General features: G+C 34.6%; 1 pseudogene; it reads right to left on the bottom strand.

Annotated features, from left to right (window-relative positions):
- Window positions 1-2,261: 2,261 nt before the first annotated feature.
- LOC147404738 (uncharacterized) lies at window positions 2,262-16,471 on the bottom strand (annotated as a pseudogene).
- Between the last annotated feature and the right edge of the window lie 280 nt (window positions 16,472-16,751).

The raw sequence follows: 16,751 nt of genomic DNA, 5'->3' as shown, positions 1-16,751 counted from the left end.
CAATTCACCTATATTTTTTTTGATTAATAGATCGATTGAATAAATTCACGTATACCAAGTTGATGGACCGACTCATTGGATGTTAATATTTATCGGGTTGATTCATCACTTTTTGATGTTGTTGGGTCGACTCATAAATGTTGATTTTAATCGACTCAATAAAAATTAATGGTGTACACTAAACATAAAAAATAAAAAATCGATTTTCACAATAAAAATTACGAGTCAACTCGCTGATTTTGGGGGACATCGAAAATTTGAATCGGTTTTATTTTCAAATTGTGCACGTGGGTTAAATCACATATTTAATACATGTGGTGATTTTAAAAAATAATCAACGATTATTTTGATTAACCAATTGCAAGTCGACTCGCTGATTTTTGGTACATTGGAAATTTGGTTCGATTTTTTTTAGAAATTGTGCACGTGGGTTAAATCACATATTTAACACACGTGGCGATTTTTAAAAATAATCAAAGATTATTTTGATTAACAAATTGCGAGTTGACTCGCTGATTTTTGGTACATTGGAAATTTGGTTCGATTTTTTTAGAAATTGTGCACGTGGGTTAAATCACATATTTAACACATGTGGCAATTTTTAAAAATAATCAAAGATTATTTTGATTAACAAATTCCGAGTCGACTCGCTGATTTTTGATACATTGGAACTTTGGTTCGATTTTTTTTAGAAATTGTGCACGTGGGTTAAATCACATATTTAATACATGTGGCGATTTTTTAAAAAAAAATCAAAGATTATTTTGATTAACAAATTGCGAGTCGACTCGCTGATTTTTGGGACATTGGAAATTTGAATCGATTTTATTTAAAAATTAAACATGTGGCTAACTCACCAATTTAATACATGTGGCAACTCAAAATTTGCAAGTTAACCCATTGAATTTAATGCACGTGACGACTCAGAAATCAAATTTCTTTGATAAATATCATCAATGAGTCAATTCATTAATTTCATATACGTGACATTGAAAATCAATTTTCTATTATTCAAAGTATGATCGAATTGATCCATTAATTTTTGGTGTCATGTATGCCTCATTAAATCATGTAATTATTTTAACCGTAGGATTTGTTTAGTAAATCCGGTGCAATTTGATGATGATTGGACCCTAGTTTAATTTTTAGTCTTTGAATGTTGACCGTAGGATATTTTTGGATCGCAGTAGAGACTGGTCATCTTGATCAGGCGGGTTCGGTGCCTAACACCTTCCGAAATCCGTAACCTGACCCCTTACCCATCTCGTTGATCCACGGACCGACCCATATCCATTTGGAGTTAATTTTGGTTCCTAGACCTAAACTAGGTGGCGACTCCCTATTCTTTTAAAAATCCCCGAGATACATAGATCGGACCCCTAATCCGCTATTTAGCGGACGGCCGCAGGGGTCGAGGCGATTTCAAAATGGGATTTTTATTAAACTTAAAAACGTGCATTGGCTTCAGAACTTGCCAACAAGGGAGTAGATAAGATAGTCCGATTAGCATGCGATATTCATCTATAATCTCAAATTGATCAATGCTAACCTTTTCACTCGAAACTTACCTAGTGTTATGTTGACATGTGGAATGAGTGCCAAGTACCAAGGTGTTCTAGGTGTTTAGCACAACTAACTCCGAAAATTCCAATATCGTAACATTGTTAGTATTATTGTGCACATACAAGGCAATCCGTTGTGAGGAAGCGTAACAAGATTAAAAAAAAGTAACAAAACGAACACACAAGATTTACTTGGTTCGGCAAATTGCCTACATTCATATAGAAGGAGAAAAATCGACTATCAACAATAAAGATTACACTCTCTGTCCACAACCGCAAGGAACCTCATAGAGACAAAAAGACACATAAGAAACCCTACTCAAAAATACAATATATACCCAAAAAACTTCACCTCGGGGGCACTGCCCACTATACATCGGGAAAGGTCCCTTTTGATACTGTCTTGCCTCTTGAAGTCCAAGCCCAATAAGAATACTAGACATCTGACAACAATCTCCACCTTGGCTTATATTTCCTCAAACTACCATGAAGAGAGCTTGTAGATGCCACCATGAGGTACCTCACATGGATACCTCTTTGCACCCCCTTTTACAGGTAGGGGTGCATCACCATGAAAAGCAAGTGAAGTGGATTAAGTCCAAGCAATGCTAACTTTTTTGTAGGAACCGGTTTTGTCAACATGTCAGTTACATTCTCCTTGGTGTGAATCTTTGAAAGGTTTGTCTCTCCCAAAGATACTCATTCTCCGATCTTATGAAATCGAATATCAATGAGTTTGGTTCTGGCATGATAAACATGATTCCTAGCCAAGTGAATTGCACTTTGGCTATCACAATGTAGCAAAATATCATCTTGTTGGAAGCCAAGCTCTTCAACCAGCCCCTTTAACCATATAACTTCCTTTCCTGCCTCTATCACTATCATATACTCTACTTCAATTGTAAATAAAGCAACAACATCCTGCAAAATTGATTTCCAAAAAATCGGTCCTGCAAATGTAAACACATAACCAGTCATGGACCTCTTAGAGTCAAGATCTCTAGCATTATCGGCATCCACATAATCCACAACTTTACTTAATGCCCTACTATGATCAAACATGATGCTTGAATCCCATGTTCCTGCAAAGTATCTTAGAATCTACTTCACTGCATTCCAATGCTCTTTTCTTGGATTTTTCATATACTAACTGATCACACTAACTGCATATGAAATATCAGGCCTAGTGCACACCATGAAATACATAAGGCAACCAACTACATTAGCATATGACACTTGAGACATGCTCCACCTCAACATTTAATGGTTGGACACAACTGTGATGTCAACCTTAAGTGTTCTCACAGGTTTCGCATCAAGCATGCTAAACCTCTCCAACACCTTTTCAAGATATTTTTTCTAAGAAAACAATAATTTTTCAGCCCTACGGTCATGGCATATTTCTATGCCAGAGATCTTTCTTATTGCCCCCAGATCCTTCATATCAAACTCACCACTCAATAAAAATTTCAACATGTTGATTTCATGCTTACGTTTTGCAACAACTAACATATCATCGACATATAGAGCAAGCATAGTAAGAGACCACGAACAAGTATTTTGAAATAAACACAAAAGTCATACTCACAACACATATACTCATGTGTCATCATGAATGAATCAAAACGTTTGTACCACTGCCAAAGAGATTGTTTTAGGCCATACAATGACCTTTTTAGTCTGCACACAACGTCCTCTTTGCCTGACTCATTGAAGCCTTTAGGTTGCTGCATATAGATACACTCATCTAGATTTTCATGGAGAAAGTTGTCTTCACATCAAGCTGCTCCAACTCCATGTTATACATTGCCACCATAACTTAGATTATTTGAATAGATGTATGTTTTTCAACCGGTGAGAAAATCTCATTATAGCAATGCCTTCTCTCTACGAGTAAGCCTTAACTATTAACCGTGCCTTGTATTTTTTAATTTCTTTTTTATGAAAGTGTTTCTTTCTTGCAGTACATCTACCAGCAACCAATAACTTTCTCTTCTTTAGGCAATTTCATCAAATTCCAAATTTCATTCTTTTGTAGCGATTTCCATCTTTTCTGGCATTACAACGAACCATTTTTTACCGTCTTTACTATTAACTGCATCCTAGTAAGACAATGGATCTCCATTAGCATTAAGGTAAAAGTAACTATATCTTCAAAACCATACCTTTGTGGTGCTTTTTGACACGTCTTTCTATGTCTCTAGCTAATGAATAAGACTCAACCTATAACTGTTGTGGATCAGTTTAAAGATCTTAACTTTCAACTCTTTCCATATATGATCTGTCTTCATTAAACTCCACCTCAACTATTTATTTTAGGCTATTTTCTTGAACTTCATTCTTCTTTAATATGTATCTTTCATCAAATACCACATTTCTACTGATGTCGTCGTCATCTCAACATAAATTGATATGTTTATATTCTTCTTAACTTGTGGGGAAGTAAGGGATCAAACTAAAGAGAAAAGGGGGTTATTACCAAGTTAAATCAAATGAAGTTAATCTAAGTTACAATTTTAAATTTTGTTTTTGTATTTTTATGAAGCAAAAATGGAGAGTTAATGTTGTTGAAAAATAAAGCAATAGAAAAGGAATTTATACTAAGAAACAAGAGAATAAAGCCATTAGTGATTAGAGTAACCTATAATTAGCAAATAAAATCACGTCTAAGTGTTATCCTTCTTTGCACTCAACCCCAAGGGCTTGGTGTGAGTTCCTTGGGTTGGAAGATATAGCATGAAGCTTGAAATAATACAATGGTTAGAACTCCTTCACCCACTAATGTGTGAAGTCCTTAATACTAATTATCTAAATTCACTTTGTTTTATCTTGATCCTATTTAAGCATAAAACATCTAAGTTAAACATAAGAGGTGTAGAGATTCATCTAAAGCTTTGATCCATTGGAATTGGATAAACCTTGTAAAATCATAAATAACATGGAAGTAGAATTTTGAGCTTGCTCCTAGGCTTCTTCCTCTTACTAATAGAGGGAATCTAGCCTATAGTCAATGCAAGGATACAAAAAGAAGTCATGAAACCAACATTTGTATTCATATAATAACTAATGTATATTATATCCTTCTTTGAGAAATTATAGAGAATTATTGAAATAAAACCTATATAAAAATGGAAAATTATAAAGAAAATGTCAAAGGCATTAAGGGGAGAAAAGATAATAGACCAAAAGCCAATGACCCTTTCTCAATTGGGAAAATGATCTATTTATAGACTTTAGGTTCTCTACAAGGATCCAAAAATAGCCACCATTACTATTACGTATAATATCATGTGTAAAGCATATTGGAGAAATTTTAGGGCGATCCATTCAAAAAGCATTATGCCACATTGGATTTGGACTGCGCTACATTGATCTGGAGACATCTGAATCTCTAGTTTTGCATGGTTGCTTGGTTGATCTTCTAGATTTTAATGCACACTTGATTGATTGATTTTGTGTTTCATCTTAATGATTTGATATTTGACCTGTACATCAACCTTCTGGCAAATGCATTAATTTTGTACAATTAAGCCTAATTAGTATGGCAGAACATGTAATGTGATAAATTGAGGCTTAACACAATTATTTACTTAATCTAATGAAATAAGGACTAAAATTGATATAAATACCTAGAAAAAGTGTAGATAAATAAGTGTTTTGAAACACTGATCACACCCCCAAACTTATCTTTTTCTAGTCCTTTAAAAAATAAATTTGCCATTTTCGCAGGCATCTTAACTGCATTTAGCGAATACAATAAGCCCTTAAACCGCAAGGTTACCCCTAATGAATGAGTTTGACTCGTGAAGGTTTGTAGAAAGTATACTAATAAAATTCAAAATAACTTTTGAATTAATAATGGTCAAAATCAACACTTATATTTAAAAGCACAAGTTCTTTTAAAATTTGTCAGGCATTTGGAAGTAATATTTGGTATAAAGTCTCAACTCTTATTTTTCTATGACAAAACTTAGACTTAAATTGACGTTTAAGATATAGTGATTTTAACTTAGAAACTTTTAAAGATTCGATTTTTTAAAGTGAGTTTCATTCTTCTAACTAATCCAGAATAATTGGATCAACTTAGGGCTTAATTTTAAACTTAGTATCTTGTTTGGGGTAATGAGAAGTGTGGATATTTACTTTAATACCTCTAAGAGACTTTATCTGTGATATTCCAATATACTCATGTTTTTATACTTGATGACTTTCACAATATTAAAATTTTAAACTTTTCTACTTTGATTTTTTTAAAATTTTTTTTTTTTTTTTTTCGCTTCGAGGGATCTTTTTTTTTTCTTGTTCTTTTGCATTTTATTTTTCTCTACTATTTTTTCTAAGAAAAATAACAATTATTTTCAAGGTACCCAATCTAATTCAATGGTTGTTATTCACGATATATTCCACCAGTTTTATTTTTCTTCTAATCAGCCAACCAAATGAACAAGGAAGTCAAAGTTCATCAAATCCAGTTTTTCCTTATACTCTAGGTAGAAATAAGGTAAAATGCTCACTCAATTCAACTTAGACTCTTGGTAATCTTATTAAAAGTAACTATAAGTGAAAGGTAACTTTATTCTTTTTTTTTTCTAAGAGAAATACGAATGGAGACTCTAGATCAAAGTTTCCAACTAAAGTCTGATTTAATGTTTTTAACAAAGTACTTAAAGAAACAATCTAAAATCTTAAATAAAATACAACAAAGTTTCCACCAAAATATCTTTCAAATTTTTATGATTTTTGAACTAGAAAATAAAAGAAAACAGGTAAAAATCCAATCCTACACCCCCAAACTTAAACATAATATTGTCCTCAATATTTTAGTATGCACATGCAAATGCAAACTGAAATTGATAAAAGTAAATGAAATGGATTAGATAGCATCTGAAAATGATCCTACATTTTTGTGATATCAACATAATGTCCCCTGAAATGAGACAACACACTCACCATTGTCGCAATGTCAACTGTATCTACTGTATAAATCGTGATCATGTTGTATGATGCCAGAAGCACTACAAAAGATATTGTACTCATAGTCTAGGTAAATGGTTCCTAGGCTATGTCGGATAAATATACACTAGTATTTTCAACCTACATTGTGTAAACTAGCTCAAGACGAAATAACTACAAAAAAAAAGATTTCTAAACATACTGCCAAATTCTAAAAACAAAAAAAGGTAGTACAAACATTCATATAAACACATAAAAACTACTAATAAAACAAATCCTAATACAATACTAATACCTAATGAAACAACTAATGAAAAGCCTAATCCATGTGAGCTCTACCTCTAGTAGTGACTGTCTTAAACTCTCGCACCATCTTGCACTATTCAGTCACATCGAGTCATCGATCTAGTACCTTCTGCCCTTTATAAAGTGTATCCATCCCCTTAAATTTTTTTGTAAATGCTTTCTGTAGGGGACGTGGTTTGGCATCATCCAGGAAGGATGTATCCTCAAAATTTGGGCTAGATGATCTAGTCTTGTTATCTCTGGCTTTATCAAATTCTTATCCTGGGCGCTCATAACCATAAGGACTCCCATGATCCTCAAAGTGCTCAGGTATAGCTGCCATAAACCCGGGGCATCTCTGCAAAAGACAACACACCTTTAAATTCTGAAAGCTGGATCATCTCACCTTGGGGTGCTAGAACTGCCATTAGTATTCCCATCTGCCTCTGTAGAATTTGATAAACCAAGTGTGGGAAAACTAGTGAGCGCCCTTTCTTAGGCTTGACATAGACATCAATCAAAGTCTCTAAGATGAGACAAGATACACAAAAAGTGGGATACTTAGTATGGATCACATGCATAATATACATGTGCTTTACAAAGAGCAAAGTATTGTTTTATGTCCCTAGGATGTTTGATGCCACCCATCGCCAACAAAGATATTGATTGGCTCGAAAGCTTTTTGATGGTAATCCTCAATTCCTTTAGTTAATCCATTGTGAATTGAGACTCAATCGAGTGACGAAGAACTCAAATGGATGACATATGGCAAGTTTCATCCTTGATTTTTGTAATTCCTAAGATCGCATTGATATCCTAAAAGCCAATGACAAACGTGATGCTACAGAATTTCATAGTGAGCGAAGGAATAATGGGATTACCCAAAACAATGAAAGCATAAAACGCTCTCACTAATTTCTTACAATAGATTTTGGAAACGGTGTAGAGTTAATTGCTCCATCTTTATTCGACGATGGTCTCGCGAAATCACATTCCATTGATGCCTTGGAAGTAATAGCTATAAAAAAAAACTTCTCAAAAATTGTTGCCATGGATACTAATACAATCAGGATGGTCAAACAATTTGTCTGTGAAAATTTGACTATGTTTGTTAGTAAGAGGACTATGACAAAATGAGAGTTGACTACGACACAGTAAATGTGAGGGTGATGATGACGTAGTAACTCTATATTGATCGCAAATTGGTGCTAACTGCATTGATGACCTCTAATTTGCACAGAAATGGTTGAGGAGGGAGATCTGAAAAAATGCATTCTTAATGGCTATGATTTTGGACGAAACTTGAAATGTAGGTGGAGAAGTAGAAATAGAGATTAGGGCTTCTTATTTGGTTTAGGGTGGATGGAAAATTCCCAAATTAACCTTAAGACAAAATAAAACCTAAATTACTTAGATAACAATCCTAAAATGAAAGAAATACTAATTAAGGCAATTCTAACTTGCTAAAAAGTCCTAAAAACAAAACAAAAGAAAATAAACACTAAAAGAAATACTAATTACCTAAGTTTGGATGGGAAGGTAGCTATGAGTATCACTTAGTGTGATAAGGGATCAGCTCATCACTTTTTAGCACGTAGAGCTTGGGTGCATCGGGTATGCCATTCCAATTTGTTGATGATTATTTGAAGAGGGCCAGCAAGGGGGAAACCTATCGAAAGGTAGACCATTTCTTTCTACTAAGTGTTATGCAACTCTAAACATATGAAACCAATTATGGTTTTTCTTTTAGAATCTACTACTTTGGTTCTGAACCGATAACTATTCCCAATGAGAAAAATGGCTAAGTTCCATACCTAATTGAAGCGAAAAGGTACAATACTCATTCAAAACATCTAAAACTACTAAAAATGAAAATAAAAAGAATGGCTTGCTTTCTAGAAGTACTAAGTTTAACATCTTCAACCAAACAAAAACTCTGTTAATCTTAATAAGTCGGGTCGTCGAGGAGAAGAACTTCGTCTGGTGATACACACTCAAGATACAATTTGAAGTGTTGGCCATTCACTTTAAAAGTGTATCCGTCCTTAGGATTAAGGTTCAACAACACCATGGTGGTAAACTATTTGGATAATATAAGAGTCAGTCCAGCGAGACTTTAGTGTTATTGGAAAAATGTGTAGTATGTTGTTATATAACAAAACTCTTTGATCAAATTCAAAATTTCATCGAAGAATGTGTTTATCATGATAAAATTTTGTACGTTCTTTATAGCATTTAGCACAATCATAAGAGTCATTTATGATCTTTTCTAATTTATTGAGTTGTAATTTGTAATTTTTACCGGCCTTATCGAGATCAAAGTTTAAGCGCTTGATTACCCAATATGCTTGATGCTCAAGTTTTATAGAGAGATGACAGGCTTTATCAAAAATTAACCGATAGGGAGACATCCTTATTGGTGTTTTAAAAGTGGTTCGATAGGCGTACAACAAGTCATTTAATCTCAAATATCAATCTTTCCGTGAAAGATTGACTATTTTTTCCAGAATGCTCTTGATTTTTCTGTTAGAAATCTTTACTTATCCACATGTTTGAGGATGGTAAGGTGTTGCAATTTTATGAGTTATGAGATATTTCCTCAATAATGCTATAAAAATTTTATTACAAAAATACGAGTTAATAGAATTTATTAATGACATAGACCATTGTTAACATTTCCTTCTCTATTGTAGAGTAGTTAAGATGAGCATCACTAAGGGTTTTACTGGCATATTGGATAACGTGACGATATTTATCAATTCGTTAACCCAAAATAGCGCCTATCGCATAATCTGAAGCGCAGCACATAACCTAAAATGGAATGTTTCAATTTGGAGGTTGAATAATGGGTGTCGAGGTTAACTTAGACTTAAGTTGGTTGAACAGGAATAGACATGACTCTAAGAAGTTGAAAAGAATATCTTTGCCTAAGAGTTCACTTAAAGGCTTCAAGATCTTTCAAAAAAATTTAATGAATTTACGGTAGAAACCTGCATGGTTTAGGAATGACTTAATTTCTTTGATTGTTCTAGGAGGTGGTAATGTGCCCTAGCACAATTCCGAATGTTACCATAAAATGGTATTTTTCCCAATTGAGGACTAGGTTGACTTATTTAAAATGCTCGAGGACCAAAGTCAAGTGACAGAGACATTCCTCAAAACTTGATTCTAAAACTAAAAAATTATCTATGAATACTTCAAGATATCTTTATATCATGTCTAAAAATATACTCATCATACACCGCTAAAAGGTAGTGGGTGTATTGCACAACCCAAAGGGCATGTGACGATACGTGAAAATTTTGAAGGGATATGTAAAAGTTATTTTTCTTTATCGGTGGGAGCAATGGGTATTTTGTTGTACCCGAAGTAACCATCCAAGAACTAATAATAGGAGTGTCCTACTAGATGCTCTAACATTTGGTCAATGAAAGATAGCGGAAAGTGATCTTTGGGAGTCATTGAGTTGACTTTCCTATAATTGACACACACTCTCCATCCGATTTAGACTCGAGTGGGGATTAACTCGTTGTCTTGGTTTACTACCACAATAATACCAGACTTCTTAAGAACAACTTGAATGGGACTCACCCAACGATTGTCGAAAATAGGGTAGATGATATCCATATCTAGTAATTTTATCACTTCACTCTGGACTACATCCTTTATGACAAGATTTAGTCGTCTTTGAGGTTCTAAGGAAGGCTTATCAAAATCCTTTAAGTGAATATGGTGTATTACCACGCACGAACTAATTTCCTTAATGTCAGCTATGGTCCAATCAATAACTTCTTGATGTTTTCTTAAAACTTTTAACAAGTTTTCCTCCAAGACTACACTAAGGTAGAAGAAATGATCACAGGAAAAGTTTGATTCATGCCAAGAAATGCGTATCTCAAAGTAATTGGAAGTACTTTGAGTTATAATTTGTGATGACCAATTTGGGAAGGAACGAGAGTGGAAGTAAGAACATGAAAACTTTCAATTTTTTCTTGTCAATGTGTAGAGTCTAAATAAGGAATAAATTCAAGGAAAGCATTGACTTCGCTTATGGATTCTTCTATGTCAAAATCTTGGCAAAAATGGGCCAAACATCTTTCTAGGGGATTAGAATACCCTAAATCTTGACATGATTGATTAACTAATGCATCTATCATGTTCAATTCCTTCACATCATCATCTATATCAATTCCTTGAAAATTATGGAAGACAAATTTATCTTTTATATCCCCGAATGCTAAAGTCATAATCTCATTTCTACAACAAATTACTACGTTAGAAATTGCTAAGAATGGACCTCCTAAGATTATAGGAACATGACTATCCTAATTCATGACTAGTTCTATGTCTAAGACAACAAAGTCAATAAGGAAATAAAAATCTTTAACATTTACTATCACATATTCAACTACACCCTTGGGAATCTTAGTAGACTTATCAGCTAAGCTCAATGTGATATCGGTAGGTTTTAAAACTCTCAAACCTAGTTGTTTATAAATCGAGTGAGGTAAAAGGTTAACACTCGCCTCTAAGTCTAAGAGACATTTTTTAATCACTTGATCTCCAATATAAATGAAAATTGTCAAACATTTAGGATCTTTAAATTTTAGTGCAATCATTTGCCGGATGAGAGATGGAGTTTGGGCTGTCCAGATGGTTTCCCAAGAAAATGGTATTTTTTTCTTAGTTGTAGTCAAAATTTTAAGAATTTTACATAAGAATGTATTTTCTTAATGGCCTCTAAGAATAGAATATTGATGTGCACATTTTGGAAGACTTTTAGTGAAGAGAACCTTCTTGGATTAAGACCTTCTCTTGATGATCTCTTCTAGGAACCCTTTTATTCGAAGGCTTCGAATATTCTAGAATTGTTTTAAAATAAATTAAAATGTTGATCGGACTAAAACCCCAAGGAAACTAAGTCTTTGAAACCTCAATCTAATGACACCACAAGGATTGATCACTTCCTTGATAAGTCGAAGAGTCATGTCTTTTCTTCAAGAACTCGAATGAAAACTCATAAAGAACCCATAAAGAAATCATGAACAAAACTAAAGTTTCTTTGAATAAACTTCAAAATCTCATAAGATGTAAATTATCAATTATGTCTCAATTACAAAATGAGGTGCCCTTTTATAGACAAATTAGATCAAGATTAATTCTAATTAGTCCTTGGAAAAATAAAGAAAGTCTAATTAGTCCTTAGGAAATAAAGAATTCAAAACTAAGGACAATTAGAACATAACAATTCCCAATTAACCCTAGCATTCAAATTGATCTTCCAAATTGATCTCTTGCATAAAAAGATAGTTGACCATCCTTGATGAAACTTTGATATCTCCAAAATTAGCCTTAGAATCTTCTAGAATGGCCTCTTTGTATTGGACTTCCACAATCAAGCCTTGCAATGCCTCTTCCATCTTCTTTGTCCTTGCCCTAGTCATCGGACCGCCAATTCCTTGCAATGGTTCTTGAGAAGACTTGAAACAGCAACTCGATCTCCATTATTCTCCCCTTCTCCGAAAAGATTCGTCCTCGAATCACCTACATTAAACAAGGATAAATCAGCAACATTAAAAGTTGCACTAACATTACCATAATCACTTGGCAAATCAACTTTGTAGGCGTTATCATTGATCCGTTCCAAGACTTGAAATGGACCATCTCCTCGAGGTTGCAATTTTGATTTCCTTTGGGTAGGAAACCGCTCCTTACGCAAGTGCACCCAAACCCAATCTCCAGGGTGGAAGATAACTTTCAAACGACCCTTATTGGCTTGCTTAGCATATTGCTCATTCTTCCTGTCAATGTTAGCTCGAACTTTGGCATGTAAATCTTTCACAAAATCTGTCTTTTTCTTACCATCAAGATTAGCATGTTCATTAGTAGGCAAAGGTAAAATATCCACAGGCGTTAAAGGATTAAAACCATAAACAATCTCAAATGGAGAAAATGAAGTAGTTGAATGAATAGTCCTATTATATGCGAACTCAATATGTGGTAAACACTTTTCCCATTGTTTTAAATTTTTTTGAATGATAGCACGCAACAAGGTAGTAAGTGTCCTATTAACTACTTCAGTTTGGCCATCCGTTTGAGGATGTGCAACAGTAGAAAATAGAAGTTTAGTTCCTAATTTACTCCATAAAGTACGCCAAAAATAACTAAGGAACTTAACATCTCTGTCACTAACAATTGATTTAGGTAGCCCATGCAATCGAACTACCTCCTTGAAAAACAATTCAGCAATATGTGTTGCGTCATTGGTTTTAGTACATGCAATAAAATGGGCCATCTTACTAAACCTATCAACAACAACAAATATACTATCTTTACCATTTTGAGTCCTTGGCAATCCTAAAACAAAATCCATAGAAATATCAGTCCAAGGCTGATTAGGTACAGGCAAAGGGGTATACAAGCCATGCGGTCGAATTTTAGACTTTGCTTGCCTACATGTAATGCACTTGTCACAAACAATTGAACATCATGCTTTATATGGGGCCAATAAAAATGCTCACGTAAGATATCTAAAGTTTTTAGGACACCAAAGTGACCCATTAAACCTCCCCCATGACTTTCCCTTACAAGTAATTCACGAACAGAACAATTTGGCACGCACAATTTATCTTTCTTGAAAAGAAATCCTTTATGCCTATAAAAGTCACCAAATGCACACTTAGCACATGCATTCCATACTTGGCTGAAATCAGAATCATTGGCATACAAATCTTTAATTAATTCAAAACCAAGTAGTTTAGTTTGCAATGAAGTAAGTAATACGTACCTTCTTGATAATGCATCGGCCACAACATTTTCCTTCCCACGTTTATATTTAATTACATAAGGAAATATTTCTATAAACTCCAACCATTTAGCATGTCTTTTATTAAGCTTATCTTGGGTCTTCAGGAATTTCAAGCTCTCATGATCAGAATGAATGATAAATTCCCTTGGCCATAAATAATGTTGCCATGTTCAAAGAGTTCTCACTAGTGCATAAAGCTCTTTGTCATAAGTAGGATAATTCAATGCTGCCCCACTTAGCTTTTCACTAAAATAAGTTATGGGCTTAGAATCTTGCATCAAAATAGCTCCTACTCCAATCCCGGATGCATCACACTCTATTTCAAAAGCTTTATCAAAGTTAAGCAAACACAACAAAGGTGCATTAGTTAACTTATCTTTCAAAGTTTAGAAAGCCTGATCATGCACATTAACCCAATTAAAAATAACATTCTTTTTAACAAGTTCATTCAAAGGTGCAGCAATAGAACTAAAATCTTTAACAAACCTTCGATAAAAACTTGCTAAACCATGAAAACTTCTTACCTCGTTCGCATTCTTAGGTGTAGGCCAATCCTTTATTGCCCTTACCTTTTCCTCATCAACGCTAATTCCCTGCGAACTAACAACAAATCCAAGAAACACAACAGATTCCATACAAAATGTGCATTTCTTAAGATTAACATATAATTGATGTTCTCTTAACACACTAAACACAGCATGCAAATGCTTCACATGGTCATCAACATTTTTGCTATAGACTAAAATATCATCAAAGTAAACTACCACAAATTTTCCCATGAAAGCACGCAAGACATGGTTCATTAATCTCATGAATGTACTAGGGGCGTTAGTTAAACCGAAGGGCATTACTAACCATTCATACAACCCGTATCTAGTTTTAAATGCAGTTTTCCATTCATCTCCCTCTTTCATGCGAATTTGATAATACCCATTCTTTAGATCAATTTTAGAAAACAAACGAGAGCCATGCAATTCGTCAAACATATCATCTAACCTAGGGATAGGATGCCTATATTTTACCGCTATCTTATTAATAGCTCGACAATCCACACACATGCGCCATGTTCCATCTTTCTTTGGTACTAAGAGAACAGGAACCGAATATGGGCTGAGACTTTCCCTTATAAATCCCTTCTGCAACAGTTCATCCACTTGCCTCTGTATCTCCTTTGTTTCCTCGGGATTAGCTTTATAAGCAGGTCTATTTGGTATAGCAGAACCAGGTATGAAGTCTATTTGGTGCTCAATTCCTCTTAAAGGAGGTAAACCATATGGAATCTCCTCGGGAAAAAGATCCTCAAAATCTTGCAATAAAGACAAGACAACACTAGGCAAAGATGAGTTAAGATCGTTAGTAGAAAAATAAACATCTTTGTACATAAGAACTAGAACTTGTGGCCTTGCTATCATTACACTTTTAACATCATATTTGTCAGCAAGTACACTCAGTACTTTATTCTTCTCTCCAGGTTGCTCACTTTGCTCTCCTTTTTGCTCACACACCTTTGTTTCTCTCTCTTTTTGCACTCACTTGCTATCCTAACCTGGTCCTCATAAGCTTGCAAAGGTTTGAGAGGGGCCAATACAATTTTTCGATTGTTCATTACAAAAGAATAACGATTTTTATACCCATCATGCGACACTCTCCTATCAAATTGCCATGGTCGACCGAGCAATATATGACCGTCATGCATCGGTGCCACATCACAAATAACCTCATCCACATACTTGCCTATTGAGAAAGGAACCCGAACTTGCTTGTTTACCTTCACTTCTCCACAATCATTCAACCATTGAAGCTTATACAGTTTAGGATATTTCTGCAATTTCAAATTCAACTTCTCTACCAACAAGGTACTAGCAACATTGGTACAACTCCCACTATCAATAATCAATGTACAGACTTTATCCTTCACGTGGCATCGTGTGTGAAAAATATGCTCACGTTGCTCCTCATCTCCTTCATCCTTAGGCTGTATACTCAAAGCTCTCCTGGTGACAAGTAAATCACCATGCACAGGCTCTTCTACTTCAACATCAGAACAATCCTCTAATGGAGGCATCTCATTGTCACTTGAACTAGCACTTTCAATGTCTCCGTTTGCCAATACAACCATAGCCCTTTTGTTTGGGCATTCAGAAGCAATATGTCCAAACCCTTGGCACCTAAAACACTTAATCTGACGTGACTTAATAAGAGGCTTTGTTTCAGGTCTATCTTTAGGAATAGAAACCAAAGGCTTCGACTTTGCGTCTTCTTTTGGTTTGAAAGGAATTTTGTTGTCCTTCCAATTTGGTCTCCACGGATTATTAGAAGATGATCCAGATCTGAACCTTCTAGACTTGATTTACTTTTCCACTTTAATGGCTTTGTGCAATAACTCTTCCATCTCCACATAATGGTGCAACTCAACCACATCAGCAATCTCTTTGTTCAATCCGGCAATGAATCTAGCCATGGTTGCTTCTCTATCTTCCTCTATGCTTGCTCTAATCATGGCAATCTCCATTTCTTTATAATAATCCTCTACACTCATGGAACCTTGAACCAACCCTTGCAATTTAATATACAAATCTCGATAGTAATGGCTAGGAATAAATCTTTTATGCATCATTGACTTCATCTCATCCCATGATCGAATAGGTCTCTCACCATTTCTACGCCTATTGATCACCAATTGATCCCACCATATACTGGCATAGTTTGTAAATTCCACTGCGGCTAGCTTTATTTTTTTTTCCTCGGAATAATTATGACAATCAAAAACGTGCTCAACTTTTCTTTCCCACTCCAAATATAATTCAGGATCATTCTTTCCGTGAAAGGTCAAAATCGTCATCTTTATGCTACCCAAATTGTTATCTTCTTTGAAATCTACTTTCTTATCCCGTCGAGAATGTACTCTCTCCGCTTCGGAATGAATATCTTCTTCTCCGTCGAACTCATGTCTTCGATATGGTTTAGATTCATTAGAGGATTCCATATTGTCCAACCTTGAATTCAACAATTTAAATTGATCATGAACGGCCTTGATGAATAATTTTAAATCGGTCTCATGTGGTTCTCCCCCTTCCTTACTCATGGTTGATATCTTGTAAGTTAAAATAAATGAAAACAACAAAAAAAAATATGCAACAATC

Source organism: Akebia trifoliata, chromosome 4 (genome assembly GCF_017979445.1).
Source record: "Akebia trifoliata isolate Shusen 1 chromosome 4, ASM1797944v1, whole genome shotgun sequence".
NCBI lineage: Eukaryota > Viridiplantae > Streptophyta > Magnoliopsida > Ranunculales > Lardizabalaceae > Akebia > Akebia trifoliata.
This window is presented reverse-complemented; position numbering and strand designations above follow the sequence as displayed.